This window comes from Amphibalanus amphitrite, unplaced genomic scaffold (genome assembly GCF_019059575.1).
Source record: "Amphibalanus amphitrite isolate SeventyFive unplaced genomic scaffold, NRLGWU_Aamphi_draft 000779F_arrow, whole genome shotgun sequence".
Classification (NCBI taxonomy): Eukaryota; Metazoa; Arthropoda; class Thecostraca; order Balanomorpha; family Balanidae; genus Amphibalanus; species Amphibalanus amphitrite.
In genome coordinates, this window is record NW_024882273.1 from 177323 (window position 1) to 195650 (window position 18328).

At 48.5% G+C, this 18328-nt stretch overlaps 1 long non-coding RNA gene across 1 annotated transcript in view; it reads left to right on the forward strand.

Annotated features, from left to right (window-relative positions):
• The first annotated feature begins 15398 nt into the window (after positions 1-15398).
• LOC122366027 overlaps positions 15399-18328 on the forward strand; it is a 34890-nt gene continuing 31960 nt past the window's right edge. Inside the window, exon 1 of the long non-coding RNA XR_006253822.1 lies at positions 15399-15537. This is a non-coding gene — a long non-coding RNA (uncharacterized LOC122366027). The remainder of the gene's footprint in view (positions 15538-18328) is intronic.

The window sequence follows — 18328 nt, forward strand, 5'->3', positions numbered from 1 at the left end:
AACCCTTTGGGTCACTTGAGTGCAGTGACGTACCCAACCCAAGGGGGGGCCACGGGGGCCCCTGAGGTCCAAGGATGACTCAGGGGGACCAGCGTGACGAAGGCGTTCTGGGTCTCCTTGCCTTAATTCCAGTACTAGACAGAACGTCTTTTACTCGGAAGAAAAACTGATATCAAAGAGCGATATCTATCACAGTGACGAACACAGAGCGCCCCTAACTACCTGAGAGCCCCTGGCTACCTGAGGGGCCAGCCCCTGGTTACCTGAGGGCCGCCCTGGTCACCTGAGGAGCCCCTGGTTATCTGACGAGCCCCTAGTTACCTGAGGGCCCCTGGTTATCTGAGGGGCCCCTGGCTGTCTGAGAGCTTCCTGGTTGTCTAAGGGACCCCCTGGCTACCCGAGGGGCCCCTGGTCACCTGAGGGGCCCCTGGTTAGGTATCTGAGGGGCTCTGGTTACCTGAGGGCCCCTGGTCACGGGACCCTGTTTACCTGAGGGGCCCCTGGTTACCTGAGGGACCACTGGTTATCTGAAGGACTCCTGGTAAAGGACCCCTGGTTACAAGGGCCCCTGGTTACCCGAGGGGCCTCTGGTTACCTGGGGGCCCCTAGTTACCCAAGGGGCTCCTGATCCCCTGGATGGTCCCTGGCCAGTCATCTAAAGAAGCCCTGGTCACCTGAGGGGCCAATGTTTACCCGGGGAGTACCTGGTTATCTGAAGGGCCTCTGCAGTCACATGAAGGCCCTTAGTTGCCCGAGGAGCCCTTGGTATAACCGGCACCTGATTTTCAGAGGGTCCCCTGGTTACGGTAACCTGGTGGGCCCTGATCAATTGAAAAAGCCCAGCAGTCACCTGATATGCCCCTGATTACCTAAAGGGCCCCTGATCACTTGGATTCAATTGCATAGCCAGGGGGCGAGGAGACACGTGTCCGTTATATGGTTTAGGGTCCCCTCGGGCCCGAGGGGCCCTACGGTGCCAATTGACATCAGAGGGTCCGCGCTGGCCACGGTTCAACTGGAAAGGAGTGAAAGGACACCACGGGGCTTTTGAGAATACGTCATGGGCTCTTATGCAGGCACACTTATCTCCAGAAGGGCCCCACCCCAGGTTCTGAAGGACCTTGCCGGCCTCTGAGGGTCCTTGAAGGCTAATGAGGGATCAGCTGTAAGGGCCCCATACCTGTTTGTTATGTCCCCACGGCCCACACCAGTGTTTCTGAGGGCCCTCATAATGGCGCCTGGGAGGGCCCTCACCGCCACCTCTAAGGTCCCCACACCAGTGCATCTCAACGGCCTACATCGGCGGCTCTGAAGGCCCGCTCACCGGCGCCTCCGGGGGCCCTATACCAGCGCATCTAACGGCCATTTACCGGCGACTCTGAGGGCCTCTTACCGGCATCTGAGGTTCCCTTGCCGGCCTATGGAGGGCCACTAGTAACTTTCAGGTACCCATACATGCCTATGTCGGCCCCTACCAGCGTCTCTAAGCCTAAGACCCCCGCAACGGCGCCTGTGTGGACTCCACACCAGCGCATTTGACGGCCTTTCACAGACACGTCTGAGGGACCAACATCGGCGACTCTGAGGGGCTCGCTCGCTTCGCTTCTTCATAAAAACCGTGCATTTTATGCACATTTCTCAGGCAAAATGATACTTTTATCTGCCGATTTTCCACATTTTTTCAGGGCTTAGACAGACAGACAGGCAGGCAGACAGTGAGACAGACAGACAGACAGAGGGGCCCGTCCGCAAGGGGGACCGGACCCACCGTGCCCAATCCCCCCATCGAAATGTTCACATGGGTCACATGGGTCATGCCCCCTTGGGGTCCGGGGACACTACAGGCCTACCAGGGGCACCACCGACCTATCAGGGGCACCACAGACCTGACAGGGGCACCACCGGCGTACCTGACACACAACATATATAAAAATTTAGACGAGGGACGCGACGTAACAGCAATCTATCTTGACATTTCAAAGTACTTTGACAAAATTTGGCACAAAGGACTTCTCTTTAAATGCAAACACGAATTTCACATATCTGGCGTTCTCCTTTCCTGGCTAGAATCGTATCTTTCAGACAGAAGACAAAAAGTACGTGTTGGCAATGACTTTTCTTCGACAAAAAACATTGAATCCGGCTGCCCACAAGGATCAGTGCTCGGACCTCTTCTTGCTTTAATGTACTTGAACGGACTGACAACGAAAGTGACTAACGACATTTTCCTGTACGCTGACGACACATCTTTATACGCACCACAAAGTAAACAAAACGCTGATTTAGCTCGACAATCATTACAACGAGACCTGGACGCAATTTACGACTATGGAACTCAATGGGCAATTTCCTTCAATCCAACAAAAACAACTCAACAATTTTTCACCCGTAAAACCGGAATAAGTCCTCCTATCCTCACTTTCGGCGGTCAACGTATATCTGTGTCAGAAAGCCATAAGCACCTGGGACTAACGTTTTCTAAAGATCTTCGGTTTCACGAGCACACTAACACCGTACTAAAAAGAATGAACAAGGCGCTAAGTCCAATATGTCCACTAGCAAAATATTTGACGCGATCAACAATTAACAGTCTATACACCACTTACATTCGACCATTTCACGATTATGCGGACGTAGCTTTTGACGGACTACTGACAACACACGACCAATTTCGACTTGACAAATTTCAAAATAGAGTTGCAAGATTGATGACAGGTACACCTTTCCGGACTTCTACCGCCAAACTGAGACTAGAAACAGGATGGAAAACACTGAAAGCAAGACGAGAACAACACAAATTAATCCTATTCCACAAAATAATGCATCGTCCAGACACACAACCCGAGTACATCAAAACAATCATACCTCAAACACGTATCACAGACACAGAACGAAACACAAGACACGCCAACGCCCGAACTCTCCCTGCAAATAACACAACGGTATTGACGGTATATCTACGGTATTGAGACCTCCTGGTTTTCCGCTTATCTTCAGGGACACACGCAGAGTGTATCCCTGAAAGACAAAACCGGCCGTAAGATAACCTCTCGACCGCTCCCAAACACCGTAGGAGTTTTCCAGGGTTCGGCTTTGGGTCCCCTCCTCTTCACTATATTCTCCAACGACCTCTCACTATTTGCCGGAGACGCCACCGCTTATCAGTACGCAGACGACACCCAGATATTGGTGAGCGGCCCACGCAACGACATCAGGAGTCTCATCTCGCGCATGTAGGCATCGCAAGAGTCACTTAACCCTCGCGGGCCCGGGGGGGGGCGTTTTTCGCCCCCCCCTGGCGAATATTTGCGATAGCTCCCGAACGCTTAGGGTTAGGAAAGCGAAACTTTCAGTACCTTTTTTCCCATCAATTTGACATCTTCTGAAGTAAAAAATTTGGACCTAGCCCCCTTGATGACGTCACAAGGTCCATTTTTCTAGACCCCTGCACGGCAAACTTCAGCGTCACAGACGCAAACTTCAAATAGCTGCTACAAATAGAGTTTTAGAGATAAAGACAAATTACGAGCACGGTTGTGTAGAGTTTGACCTAGAGAAAAATAGAAAAATAGTTTTGGTGACCTGAGGTCAGAGGTCAGGTCAACGACCCCGAAATGTGGTTTTAGTTTTTCGCAAATAACTTCGACAAAAATGGTCCTAGAGCTACGGCAAAGGTACCATCGCATTCCCCTTGTCAAGCCGCGTCGAATGATATATATTTTGTTCGGAAAAGGTCAAGTTTTATGTTGACCTCATGTGACCTCGAATGACCTCTGGTTGACCTTGACACATGAAAGGTCGTTTATGATGGATTTGTACCCGCTGATCACGAATCTGGCATCTATTTTCCTCTAAGCCCTCATTTAGAGCTTCCGGATGGCAAAATTGTCTTATTTATTATTACTAACTTGAATCAGTGAAATAGCCTCTAGCAGAGATACTCTTCTGTGACCTTGACCTTTGAGCAGCCTTGTATCGTAAGATGAACCACAAATAGGGAACTGATAAGCCTCAAAACATTTCAAAACATCTTGGAAGTTAGCAGGCAAGATGTGCGAAAAAGTGCCAAGTTTGAGGTCTATTTTAAGCGTGACCTTGACCTTGACCTTTGCTTTGGAGCACATTTTCGGAATCCTCAGATTCTCTTCTTTCGTTTGACACCCAATTTTGCCGGTTTGATGCAGTCCACCGTCCTCTAGGAGGCTTACTTTGAGATCACTACACATGTGCCGGTTTTTGCCTTTGACCTTGACCTCTGACCTTGAAAATTGACCTGAGGTCAAAAATTTTAGGTGCTTTAGAATCGTCTCGTAAGGACCTTTCGTTTGGTATCGCTTTTGTTTTCGTAGCTCCCTTCTTTATGGAGTTAGACAGGGGGGGGGGCGAAAAACGCCCCCCCGGGCTGCGGTGGTTGGGATTACCCCCCGGGCCCGGCCGGGCTAACCCTCGCCCGCACATGGGGGGGGGTTGCCACCCCCCCCCCCCAGGTAGTCTTTCTGCTCTGCACTCAACATTTTTAGAGGTAGAAGGCTGATTTTTCGTATAGCTGCTCCTCTATCCTTTCTTGATGTCTCCTGAAAATTTCAAGTTTCTGTGGTTTTTGGTTTCGGAGATATGACCTTGTTTCTCAGGGCATGTCATGACCCAAATGGCCAATTCTCAACATATTGCGTTGGCTATGGGTCTTGTGAGCTTTTGACACCTTGATTTCGGCCTTTTTTACCAGTCTTACCTCCCACCTATCATGGAACATGTTGTTCGACGATGTACAGATGTCAAGGTCAAGGTCAAGGTCAACCTAGGTCATCTAAGATAATTGCGTTTTAGGCAAGCGGAATTTACTTTTTGTGAATTTTTTTGACTGCATTTTTGGTAAAAGCTTATCAGATCATGATTTCATGTAATATGGACACATAAACAATCGGTGCACACATCAGTATACACACAAATACACACAGACATACAAGCACATATAATTGACCTTGACCTAACTTGACCTGAAATGACCTCAGCAGCAAAAACCTGGTCGGGTAGTGTTACAAAGAGGTTCTAGCTGGCTTGGCACCAGAAAACGGCATCGTCATCGGTATATGATAAGCAGCGCACTTGATATCCAACGGTGACCCAAAACAGCAATATTTTTTAGTTTGACCTGACCTGGAAGGTCAATGACTGACCTGAGAAGGTAAAACTGGGTATCATTGGATTCGTCTCTTCCCAAAGAATCTTTTTGGTCTTTACCGCTAAGCTCTATCTCCAACAGGAACGAAATGGCGCGGGGGGGGGGTGGCAACCCCCCCCCATGTGCGTTCTAGGATGGGAAAATGGCATGTGCGGGCGAGGGTTAACGCATGGTTCTGCGCACACGCCCTGAAAGTCAACGCTTCTAAAACTCAACTGATGGTATTCGGTAGCCGACAAAACCTACGTAACCTGCCTCGCTTCAAAATCTCTTTCCGTGACGCTGAGCTCCTGCCGTGCGCGCAGGTGGGAAACCTGGGTGTTGTATTCGACGGCGCACTCACCTGGGCCCAATCTCACCAAGTGCGGGAAACTCATTTTGCGGTAAACTACCTCAAAACGAATCTCACCACTGCCGTAATTTTTGAAGTTACCGCATCGAAATAACCCCATGGGATAGCTTCGGTTTTACCGCAAATTCTTCATGTGCGCAGCTGCTCACGGCCCGAAAGCAAGTAAACAAACCAAACAATCAGCTGTGAGCTGATTGCCACCAAATGTCGGACCAAAATTACCGCAGACATTTGTGCCGTAATCTCTAAATTTTATACCATTTGTGAGCAAGAATCAACAATTAAAGATGTAATAAGAACTTTATAAGAAAGAAAAGAAATAAGTTTCTTTTTTAAGATTATTTTTGTTGCAGCCTGCGCCACCTATGCTTCCTATTTGCAGTACCCAAAACAGCATGTAGATGTCGCCCGTGAGTTTCGGAAACTGAGGTGCCGCTTGGAAAGAAGAAACACGCTATCGTTGCCATGGCGACAAAACAATTGCGTTCTTCATATCGCGCCGGTGTGATCAGCAGCTTTTCCACCAATCCGAAGCGTCGACAAATAGGGTTCTTTTGCAGGATTTGCACAAAATGCGGTAAATTACAGCATGGGGTCGTTTGGGTTGGTGAGACTGGATTATTTGCTTGGGGTTATTACGGTGCGGTAACTTACCGCTACCCCAAACGAGTTTACCGCACTTGGTGAGATTGGGCCCTGGGAAGCACACGTGGCCGAGCTGAGCCGTCGCTGCATGGGCGTACTGATCGGCCTCTCCCACGCACGACACTGCCTCCCAGACGGTATCCTCAAAACGATCGTGACTGCACTCGTCATCTCGCGCGTCCAGTACTGCCTCACTGTATATGGAAATGGCTCCCAGAAAAACTTCGACAGACTCCAAAAAATTCTAAACTTTGCAGCACGGGTCATATTCGGCCGCCGGAAATTCGATCACGTCTCTGGCCTCCGCGATTCACTCGGATGGATGCCTCCGAAAGCTATGGCCGATGTTAAAGCCATGGTAACTGCGCAGAAAATAATAAGCAACGGCGAGCCCGAAGCACTAGCTGCCATCTTCACGAATAACAGTGACGCGCGAGAGAGATCCACTCGACAGGACCACCTTTTCCACCTTCCACGCTCGCGGCTCGAGACAGGCAAGCGACGATTCGGCTACCGGGCCGCGGCGCTACTCAACAGTCTGCCTCCCGGTGTCATCGAACAGCGCCCCGCCCAATTCGCCCGTGCGGCCAAGGCTGCAGTCTGTCCGGCGATGGCGACCGCCCGACGATGACCCGTGTCAGGGGGAGGGGGTATCCGCAGCCGTGTGCGGTGTGCTGTCTTGAATCGTCCGTTTGTATATAGAGAGAGCGAATGTCCAGCGATTGAATCTGTATGCCTGTGTTTCTTGTTCCCGCATGTTTTTGTTTGTGCCCGACTCAGACTCTGGACTGTAATCGCCACGCCCCGCGTGGATTGTCCATGAAGGTAATACAATACAATACAATACAATACAACATCATTCCAAAGATCATTCATACCAAGCACCGTCAGGAAATGGAACCAACTTCCAACTTCAATCCGACAACAACCTTGCCTTTCAACCTTTGTAAATGGCATCGTCGAGCTGTGGGACTGCCCTTCTCCCCCTGCATACTACTCATTTGGCAGTAAATTTAGAAATATCCTTCATACACGAATTAGAACCGCAACTTTACCGCTAAATGCATACCTATATCAAATTCAAAAATCAGAATCGTGCTGTTGTACATGTGGCTTCCGAACCGAAAATGTCCAACACTTTGTTCTACACTGTCCACTGTACCAGTCGTTGAGAGATAATTTATTCACCGATCTCTCCGATACAATTCAAAACTTTACACACCTTTCATCAGAACAAAAACTTGACATCCTCTTCCACGGCAAATCCCTCAGCGCAGAGGATGGTCGGCGCGTCGCCGAGTGCTTCCAGATTTACATTGAAAAATCCCTCACCATCAGGAATTCGGCGGCGGCTGGCGGCGGCGTGGCCGCGCGGCGGTGACAGCAGCCCTTTTTTGCGGACATCGCCACTCGCCAGTGAACTACCTCAGAGGCGGCAGCTTTACTTCAGTTACCCAGTAAAAAATACCATTAGAAATTACCAAATGGTTCCAAATGGGAAAAACCATTTGACTTATTGAACACTTTTCCAAATGGTTCCAAAGAGGTTCCATTTGAAATGTGTCCAATTGGCCACCAATTGGTACCAATTGGAACCATTTCATGACCATTTGAAATGTATCCATTTGGTCACCAATTGGTACCAATTGGACACATTTCAAATGGTCATGAAATGGTTCCAATTGGTACCAATTGGTGGCCAATTGGACACATTTCAAATGGAACCTCTTTGGAACCATTTGGAAAAGTGTTCAATAAGTCAAATGGTTTTTCCCATTTGGAACCATTTGGAAATTTCTAATGGTATTTTTTACTGGGACTGTTAGTCTGGAATACAAATCTATCTTCTTCTATCTTCTTCTTCTACTGGGCAGCTGGATTACCATTTGAAGATCCTTTTGAAGTCCATGCATTTCATCCACAAAATAAAAAACTGCACCGTGAATTATTTTTATTGTTTTACTCTGCAAGCTTATACATTTTCATCAGTACGTACCTACCAACATTTAGACATTAACTACACATGGACATTGTTGTTTGGTCAACACCACATCGATGAGGCGACTGCTATCAAAATGAAGAACAGAATTACAATGTAGTTATACACTGGGCCATACGTACGCTATTCCACATAGGCACAATGAACGACGTGATACAATATCATTCCGATCGGTGATACTGTCTGTTGTTCTGACAGATTTCTTAATCTTCCGTGGCGATCAGAATTTTCAGAAGTCAGAACGTAGCTATAATGCAGGCATGCACCCCATCTGGACCCGTGTAGAACCGGTAGACGGCGTCTGTCTGGTGCAAGTTCGTGCCTGCAACAGTACAGGACAGCACGGGTTAATTGGGCGATGGGATCAAATTAATTACCACACAGGGTCATTTGTCAAATATCACAATATAATAACTTTAAGCTCATGCAGCTTGCATTGTCATTTAGGCAGCCTGAACACAACAAATATGGCACTGACAATTTTCTGCTGGCAAAATAAATTGTGATCGCTAATTTTAAGCCTCTTTCTCACCTCTGTTAAACTCAGTAAGGTACTTACAAGGATGCCAAATGCAACCAAATTTTATCAAATTACTATTTTCAGTATTTGCAGTCGTAAAACGAATATCGCATACAGAGGCACAAGAAAAGTCACTCACCAGCCGCGTGATTCTGCTCAGCTTCCTCTTTTACAGCAGGACTGGGCCCCGGTCGACCGCGGGCAGTCCCAGGCCCAGCGAACGCGAAACGGGGCCCTGATCGGCGGCCGGCTAGTACTCTTGCCGGCGCTCACATACGTGCTGGTTGCCCCGGCAACGGGCTATTGACCAATGAGAAGCGAGGAAATTGCAACGTCACTGCGATTTTTCATATACCTGTGCCCCCCGTAGCGCGCTTCTCATTGGTCAATAGCCCGTTGCCGGGGCAACGTGCACGTATGCGTGCGCGGGCTAGTGCGCTAGCCGACCGCCGAACAGCGCTCGGAGGCGCGCCGGCCGGCCGGCCGACGTCGACGCCCGGTTTGAACTGTGGCGCCGGCGCGGCCGGCCGGGCGCCAAGCCGCCAACGGTCGGGCGCCAACGGTCGGGCACCGCCAGCGTAGGCACACAGAGAAAAAGTAGTGCTGTTTAAATGAGCGGAAACGACGTGAATTTTGCGAATCATTTTTATTTAATGAAAAACCAAGGTCTTGTAGTGATGCTTATCAAGTATAACCAGTCAAAGGTCTTCCCATTACCTCTAAGTCTATTATTTAAGCAAATGTTTAAAAACCATTAGAAACCATTAGGGTACCAATTGGGAACTAATAGATACCCAGTCCATACTCAAAACACACTTGAAACCATTAGAGACCATCAAGGTAGAAACACTTTTGAAGCATACTTGTCACACATCTGGAAACAGGGCTGCAAAGTGGTGGATTTATGACTCTAACTTCGACTCTGACTCAAAAATTGACTCCAGCTCCGACTACGGTTCGGACTTTGCTTTTATTCATCTCATGAAATAAAATTTATTGCCATATAAGTATGTTTTTTCTTGCCTAAAACGACCCTTGAATGCTTTTCAAATGCATTTTTCATTTCGACACCAGTTGAAATAGAATGGGAACACCATTTCAAAACAGATTTGCTTTTCCATTTGGGAACCATTTCGACACCAATTGGGATCAAATGGGAAAACCATTGTCAATTTCATATCAAATAGGAATATAGCTTCCAAATGGAAACCATTTCAATAACAATTGGGATTAAATAAGACACGCTTTATCAGATAAAATTCTATTTCGAGACCACTTGGACAATTTAGATCAAATATGAATATCTCCCGACTCCCAAATGGAAACCATTTCAAAACCAATTGGGATGAAATGGGACAAACCATTTGGGATGAAATGGTTTTCTTCCATTTGGAGACCAATTGGACACCAATTGGGATCAAATGGCAAAACCATTTGAGATCAAATGGGAAAAACCATTTGAGATCAAATGGGAAAAACCATTAGATACCAATTGGGATCAAATGAAAAAACAATTAGATACCAATTGGGATCAAATGGGACACACCATTTGGGATGAAATGGTTTTATTCCATTTGGAACCAATTGGTATCAAATGGAAAGCACCATTTCAGACCAATTGGGAAGTTACCAATTGGAAGCCATCTCGATACCAATTGGGGACATACCATTTGGGATCAAATGGAAAGCACCATTTCAGACCAATTGGGAAATTACCAATTGGAAACCATTTCGATACCAATTGGGATCAAATGGGACACACCATTTGGGATGAAATGGTTTTATTCCATTTGGAACCAATTGGGATGAAATGGAAAACACCAATTGGAATCAAATGGGATTTATTTTCCAATAGGAAACCATTTCAAAACCAATAGGGATCAAATGGAAAACACCATTTCGGAGCAATTGGGAAATTACCAATTGGAAACCATTTCGATACCAATTGGGGACATCCATTTGGGATGAAATGGTTTTATTCCATTTGGAGACCAATTGGACACCAAGTGGGATCAAATGGGAAAAACCATTAGAGATCAAATGGGAATTTCTTCCATATGGAAACCATTTAGATACCAATTGGGACCAAATGGGACACACCATTTGGGATGAAATGGTTTTATTCCATTTGGAACCAATTGGAATCAAATGGAAAACACCATTTGAAATCAAATGGGATTTATTTTCCATTAGAAAACCATTTCAAAACCAATTGGGACCAAATGGAAAACACCATTTCAGACCAATTGGGAAAAAACCAATTGGAAACCATTTCAAATGGTCATGAAAACCATTAGAACCTATTTCAAACCATTTGACACATTTGAAACCAATTGGTAAATCCTAATGGTTTCAAATGGTATTTTTTACTGGGTACTTATGTTTATACGTAACTTAGTTGATACCAACGATTATTTTATACTTTTAAGTGTACTTAATTTTTCATTGTATTTTTCTTTTAATTTGATTATCAAAACCTCGGTTTATCATTATTTGTGTTGCACCCGATGTTTTTTTTCTTGTCATGAATGACGTGTGAATGAGCTAGAGTGTGTGAGGGAGAGGTGCCATGAAATAAGCTGAATAGCTTTTGCACCGATCCCAGATTGCCTTATGTCTATTTATGCGAAAATATTCAATAAAATCGAGCAAACAAAACAAACAACAAACAAACCGGCCTGTCAGGAGCACCATCGGCCTAGCAAGAGCGCCACCGGTCTGCCAGGGGCACCACAGACCTGTCAGGGGCACCACAGGTCTTCCAGGGGCACCAAAGGCCTTCTAGGGGCACCACCGGCCTCGCAGGGGCACCTTGGGCCTGTCAAGGGCACCACGGGCCTGTCGGGGGCACCTCTGGCTTGTCAGAGCCAAGGGGCACCACAGTCCTTTCAGGAGCACCACAGGCCTGTCAGGAGCACCACAGACCTGTCAGGGGCACCAGAAGCCTAGCAGGGGCACCACAGACCTGCCAGGGGCACCACAGGCTTGCCAGGGGCACCCACTGGCCTCGCAGGGGCACCCTGGGATTGTCAGGGGCATCACGTGCCTGTCGGGGACACTTCAGGCTTGTCAGGAGCACCACAGTCCTGTCAGGGCCCAGGGACACCAGCGGCCTAGCAGGGGCACCACGGCCTCGCCGGGGCACCACCGGCCTCGCAGAGGCACCATGGGCCTGTCGTTGGCACTTCAGGCTCGTAAGAAGCACCACAGTCCTTCCAGGGGCACCACAAACCTGCCAGGGCCCCTGCGGCCTAGCAGGGGCACCACAGGCCCGCCAGGGGTCACCACAGGCCTGCCAGGGCAAAAAAAATGAAAATAGGGCACCACCAAAATTAAGTGGCCGAAATCCGTTGAGGTTTTAATTTTGGGTATAGGTAGGGGCACTAACCTATACCCAAAAGGGTCATGTTACTTCGATTCATGACCCTCCCCTAGGAGTCTTCCTGGGCCCAATCTCACCAAGTGCGGTAAACTCGTTTGGGGTAGCGGTAAGTTACCGCACCGAAATAACCCCAAGCAAATAATCCAGTCTCACCAACCCAAACGACCCCATGCTGTAATTTACCGCATTTTGTGCAAATCCTGCAAAAGAACCCCATTTGTCGACGCTTCGGATTGGTGGAAAAGCTGCTGATCACGCCGGCGCGATATAAAGAACGCAATTGTTTTGTCGCCATGGCAACGATAGCGTGTTTCTTCTTTCCAAGCGGCACCTCAGTTTCCAAGACTCGCGGGCGACATCTACATGCTGTTTTGGGTACTGCAAATAGGAAGCATAGGTGGCGCAGGCTGCAACAAAAATAATCTTAAAAAGAAACTTATTTCTTTTCTTTCTTATAAAGTTCTTATTACATCTTTAATTGTTGATTCTTGCTCACAATTGGTATAAAATTTAGAGATTACGGCACAAATGTCTGCGGTAATTTTGGTCCGACATTTGGGGGCAATCAGCTGATTGTTTGGTTTGTTTACTTGCTTTCGGGCCGTGAGCAGCTGCGCACCTGAAGAATTTGCGGTAAAACCGAAGCTATCCCATGGGGTTATCTCGATGCGGTAACTTCAAAAATTACGGCAGTGCACTGCCGTGAGATTCGTTTTGGGGTAGTTTACCGCAAAATGAGTTTACCGCACTTGGTGAGATTGGGCCCTGGATCCGCTCCTGGCGCCAACGCGGCTGCGGAGGCCAGGGGGACGCGTATTCATGAGATTTAATATCTGGACGGAGTCTCCCTGAGATTTTGGTCGATTTATTTTTCTTGTCACCTTTTTACCGATTTGAGCATGCTTGCGAGAATAAAGTGGCCGAAATCCGAGGAGAAAATGGATTTTGGGGGTAGGTGAGGTGTTGTGCCTCTGGGAGCCTGCCCCCTCCCCCCCACTTTCGAAAACGTTCCTACACCTATGGAGCTCGCACACGGTCAGCGTCCACCGGCCCACCGGAAGCCAGCTCCTAAAACGCTAGAGCTAAAACGCTTAAGCCACCCATCGTTAACCCTTGCCCGCACATGGGGGGGGGGGTTGCCAGTTGCCACCCCCCTCCCCCAGGTAGGTTTTCTGCTCTGCATTCAACATTTTTAGAGCTAGAAGGCTGATTTTTCGTATAGTTGTTCCTCTATCCTTTCTTTATGTCCACTAAAAATTTCAAGTTTCTGTGGTTTTTGGTTTCGGAGATATGACATTGTTCTTCAGGTCATGCCATGACCCAAATGACAAATAGCCAACATCTTGCGTTGGCTACGGCTTTGACACCTTGATTTCGGCCTTTTTTGCCAGTCTTACCTCCCAACTATCATGGAACATGTTGTTTGACGATGTACAGATGTCAAGGTCAGGGTCGAGGTGAACCTAGGTCATCTAAAAACATTGCGCTTTAGGCAAGCTGAATTTCCTTTTTGTGAAATTTCTTCGACTGTATTTTTGGTAAAAGCTTCTCATTTCATGATCTGATGTAATATGGACACATAAACAATCGGTGTACACATCAGTATACACACAGACACACACAGACATACAATACAAACACATATCATTGACCTTGACCTAACTTGACCTGAAATGACCTCAGCAGCAAAAACCTGGTCGGATAGTGTGACAAAGAGGTTCTAGCTTACTTGGCACCACAAAATGGCATTGTCATCGGTATATGGTGAGCAGCGCACTTGATATCCAACGGTGACCCAAAACAGCAACATTTTTTAGTTTGACCTGATCTGGAGGGTCAATGACTGGCCTGAGAAGGTAAAACTGGGTATCATTGGATTTGTCTCTTCCCAAAGAATCTTTTTGGTCTTTACCGCGAAGCTCTATTTCCAACAGGAACGAAATGGCGCGGGGGGTGGGGGTGGCAACCACTCCCCCCCATGTGCGTTCTAAGATGGAAGAATGGCATGTGCGGGCGAGGCATAAAGCTGTGGAGGGCTAAAACGATGGGTGGCCACTTTGCCCCGAGTGCCCGCTTTGCCCCACTCTCCCCTACAAAGTCCATGATATAAAAAATCTTATTGTGATTATAAAAACCGACTTACAAAACAAGACAATTCCGTGGATCATGCCTACCTAACTTGGTCTTACCCCTTAATTCAATATACCCTGAATCAGACATGTGCATGGATCCGAGAAAATGGATCTGGGATCTGATCCCACGGAACCTGGTCTCGGATTCGACGGGATCATAGATCTAGCTCTGTGATTTATCGAGAGATCCGTAGGAATCACAGATCCGAGTCTCATTTTGCTTGAGATCCAGTGGGCAGTGAGATCATAGATCCTCAATTATTTTTTGTCAACACATATATCCCAAAAAAGCACTTGCAACTCACAAGCGTTCTGTTTTAGTGATTTTATGTAATCGCACGTCATAATCCATAGTTTTGTGTCACTTATTGGCATAAAAACCCTTTACAGCATGGTTTCAAATGTGGTATGTACATGATGGGTACCACTCAGATCATAGATCCATGTTTTTAATTTATCGTCAGATCATATGAGATCATAGATCCAAGATGTATTTTTCACGCCGGATCCGGTGGGATCATAGATCCCAATCTGTACTTTGCTTCGAGATCCACTGAGATCATAGATCCATCACTCGGATCCATGGACATGTCTGCCCTGAATCTACCTACCTGATTGGACTACCTGATACTAGTCTCAGTGACGCTACTACAGCACGCGCTACCGTCTGGACGACCTCAGCAAGGCGCCCGTCCGTTCAGCCCTCTGTGCTGCCCCGTCCAACCGCGTGCTACCGCTCCAACCGTGCTGCCTTCCGTCACAGTGGTGGAGTGCTGGTGTGGCGCCGGGTAGAGCCGGAGAGGGGCCTTCAGCCGCTGCCCTGCCAGACGGTGATCCCGCCACCACAAGGCCAAGCTAGCAAAGGTAAGGAGTTGGGGATAGAAGCGGAGGTTTGATTATCGCTGTGGAAGTCACAAGTGCCATTTTCTTCCGTAATGTTGTATCGAGACCTATTCTGATCTGGAGCCATTTGTCATGCTCGGCCGTATATATTCACCTGGGTGTACTGTTTTACAGTCATTGATCAATCGCATTCCTGATGTCAGATGTTCCCTCTACTCTGTCCTGCCTGTCTGATCGCTATATCAGCGCTGTAACCCGACCGAGGCGCCCTCTGGTCACAGCTGACCTGTTCATTCCGCCGCTAGATGGCAGCACCATCAAGCACATGGTGGGCCCCGGCTGACAGCTCGGTCCAGCGACGCTGCAGGAATCCTCCAGTGTAGACCGGTGTCACGACACTCCGCCCAGCGCCGCGGAGTCGGTGGATTCTCCGTGACTCCGACTCCGACTCTGGACAGCCTCCTTAGCCCTCGCCGTCCAAGGTACGGGGTTCGTGCCACCTCTTGAAACCGTTTTCCGATTGCTCGGAATGCGCGTGTGCTGGATAGCTGAAAGTTAGCCTACCTGACCTGTGATTCCAGTCAGATGTGTGGTCATTTGTCAGGCTGTCTGACGTCATTGACGTCTGATTCTTCATCAGAAAACCACTAAAATAATGTAGGGAGCTCACGATTATTCACTATTTGCGTTATATTTATCGTTGATATGAATCACTATACGTGTGGTTGGCCGCCTGCCCTCATTTAAATTCAACCTGGAAGCATGTTAAAGCATGCTTCCAGGCACCTTTATCTCATGCGGGCTGCTTGCTCCCTTGGAGCGACACTGCTGCCCCCGAGGGAGCGCACCTGTGGCCGGGTGCAGCGAGTACTGGGGGGGGGGGGGGGGCTGATCGGCCTTACCTTGGGGATAGGCTCAGTCCCGGTGACTCTCTAGGGTTCCTGCCCAGACCAATGTCTCCCCTTATTCCTATCATCCTTCTGGCTCTGAAATGGCCTTGTCAGACCGGAAGGGGCTAACCCAACGAAACAAAAACAAATGTGGCCATTTAACTGTGATTTGCCCGTAATTGAATCAGTAAAATTCATGCTTAAAATCTTCCTTTGTATTCAGCTAAGTCATCGTTCAGTGGCTCATCGACCAGTTATCTTGACATCCTCAGCCAATCGGTTACTGTGAAAGTAACATGCAATTACCAAATCTGATATATGCACGGACATGTTTGGGTGGGGGAAAGCATCCATCAGATCCAATGCCTGACCTTCACAAAACACATAGAAAGTAAGTTTCTACATGACTGATAATTTTGAATATGGAATTGTTGTACTGGGACATGGTAAATATTCAGAAACGAATTATTCGACACCAGTAATATGTATATGATCGGTAGCTTTCGGGGGCTGCTGCCTCCTTCATCAGCCTGCTTTTTAAATGCATTAGAACACAAGACAATACGTTTCAAACATGTCTACCAAAAAGTAAACCGCCACGAGGAAAAGTTGTAACGGTACGTCTCAAGCATAGATGCACAACAGTTTGATACATGATAACAAATAATTGACCTTCCATCCTATCTTCCTCACGGTCGCCTCATCTCCTACGCCGACGACACCCAATTACTTGACTCGGCCCGTCCTAAAGATCTATCCATCCTTAAATCCCGACAGGAGGATACCCTCCGTGCTGTCCTCTCCTACTTCACATCCAACTCGCACCCGCACCCCGAATTGCCGGAGTCGGCGAGAGATGGCGCTCACAACTCGCTCCACCCCGCCCCACCCCATCCCGCGAGCGACCTGCCGGAACGCTGGACGGTCGCCGGGCGCGCTCACCCACGCTCTGCATCCCGCGAGCCCTCCCCTCACCCTCTACCCGAGGCCGGTCTGACGAGGGCGTTGCCGACTCTCCACTCTCTCTGAGCTCCGGCCGAGCTCCACCACCTCCGCCTGGGAGGTCAGCCACGGAAATCGAGCCAGGTTGACAGTCCATAGGCGGCACCAGCTCAGAGACTCGGTCAGCCAGTACAGGCCGCGAACATAGGACAGCCGTCCCCGCCGCAGTAGACGTCTCACTCGGCCCGCCGTTGTCCAGCTCCCCGGCGCCGCCACGCTGCTGGGGCCCCTGAGGGCCCGGTCGCGAGCTTTGAGGCAAGGGCGTACTCAGGTGAGCGGGTCGGTTGGTATTCTCAGCCGGCGCCGGTCCACCACCGGCCCGCGCCGCCCCGCTCCCACCAGCACCCGGCACCGCCCGGTCAGCGGCCGTCTGGCAGTCTCCGGTCGCATGGGCGGCGCCAGGCACCACCGACGGGGGGAGCGGGGGGAGCATCAGCATCCTGTCCCGAGAGAAGCCTGCTGAGACGATCCAATTCTTCTTGGCTTCTAACTCGACTGAGTCTCTCACCTCTGCTGACGACATACAAAATCTCACCGCCTCGAGATTGTACAGAGGCTATAAGACCTTGTTTTCGTTTTTGCAGCAGCTGATTGAACAGCTCCTGTCTCAGTGGCGTGAACAACTCATTTATGTATATTCTTTGACCTCTTAATCTATTTTTTGACCGAAAGATGAGGTCCCTGAGCGATCCCTTCTCAGCATTGGTGAATTTCACCAGGACCAGGCATCGGTAGGATTGTGATTGCAGGATTGCAAAATCCTGATTGCATTCCTTTTTGGTGGATTGCACCTGGATTTGTAATCCATTCCAAAAAACAGGATTTGATTGCGGATTGGATTGCATCATACTTCCAATTTTTGCAATCCAATCCGGATTGTGTTTGATTAGTGCTTTGAAATGGCTTGTTGCGATTGAAAATTATGAGATCGGCTTCATCGGCTTTGTACTTTGCTATCAAGGGCTTTACATCGAAACTCGAAATAATTTAAACGCTTTTAATTTAACCCGCGCCGGGGCGGTGCTCTGAGATTCCGCGCCGGGCCAGGGGGTGTCTGAACACCCCCCTTCTAACTCGGCTCCTGGGCCACGTAGCGACATGCGGTAAGCGGCAATCGAAAGAACGTCCAAAATAAGGACGAAAACACCTCGGTCATTTTTTGGGTCAGGTCAAAGGTCAGGTCACCAGAGGTCACCAAAGGTAAAATGTTGACTAATTCAACAATTTGGAAACTGCCAACGGCTATCTCGGGAACCAATAGAGCTAGAGCGCCGCGGAAAAGCGCATTCGATAGCCCTTTTACAGACCTTTCTGAATAATGTTCTATGATTTGACCTCAGGTCAACGGTTTAGCCTCCAGAGGGCAAAAACTCCAACAATA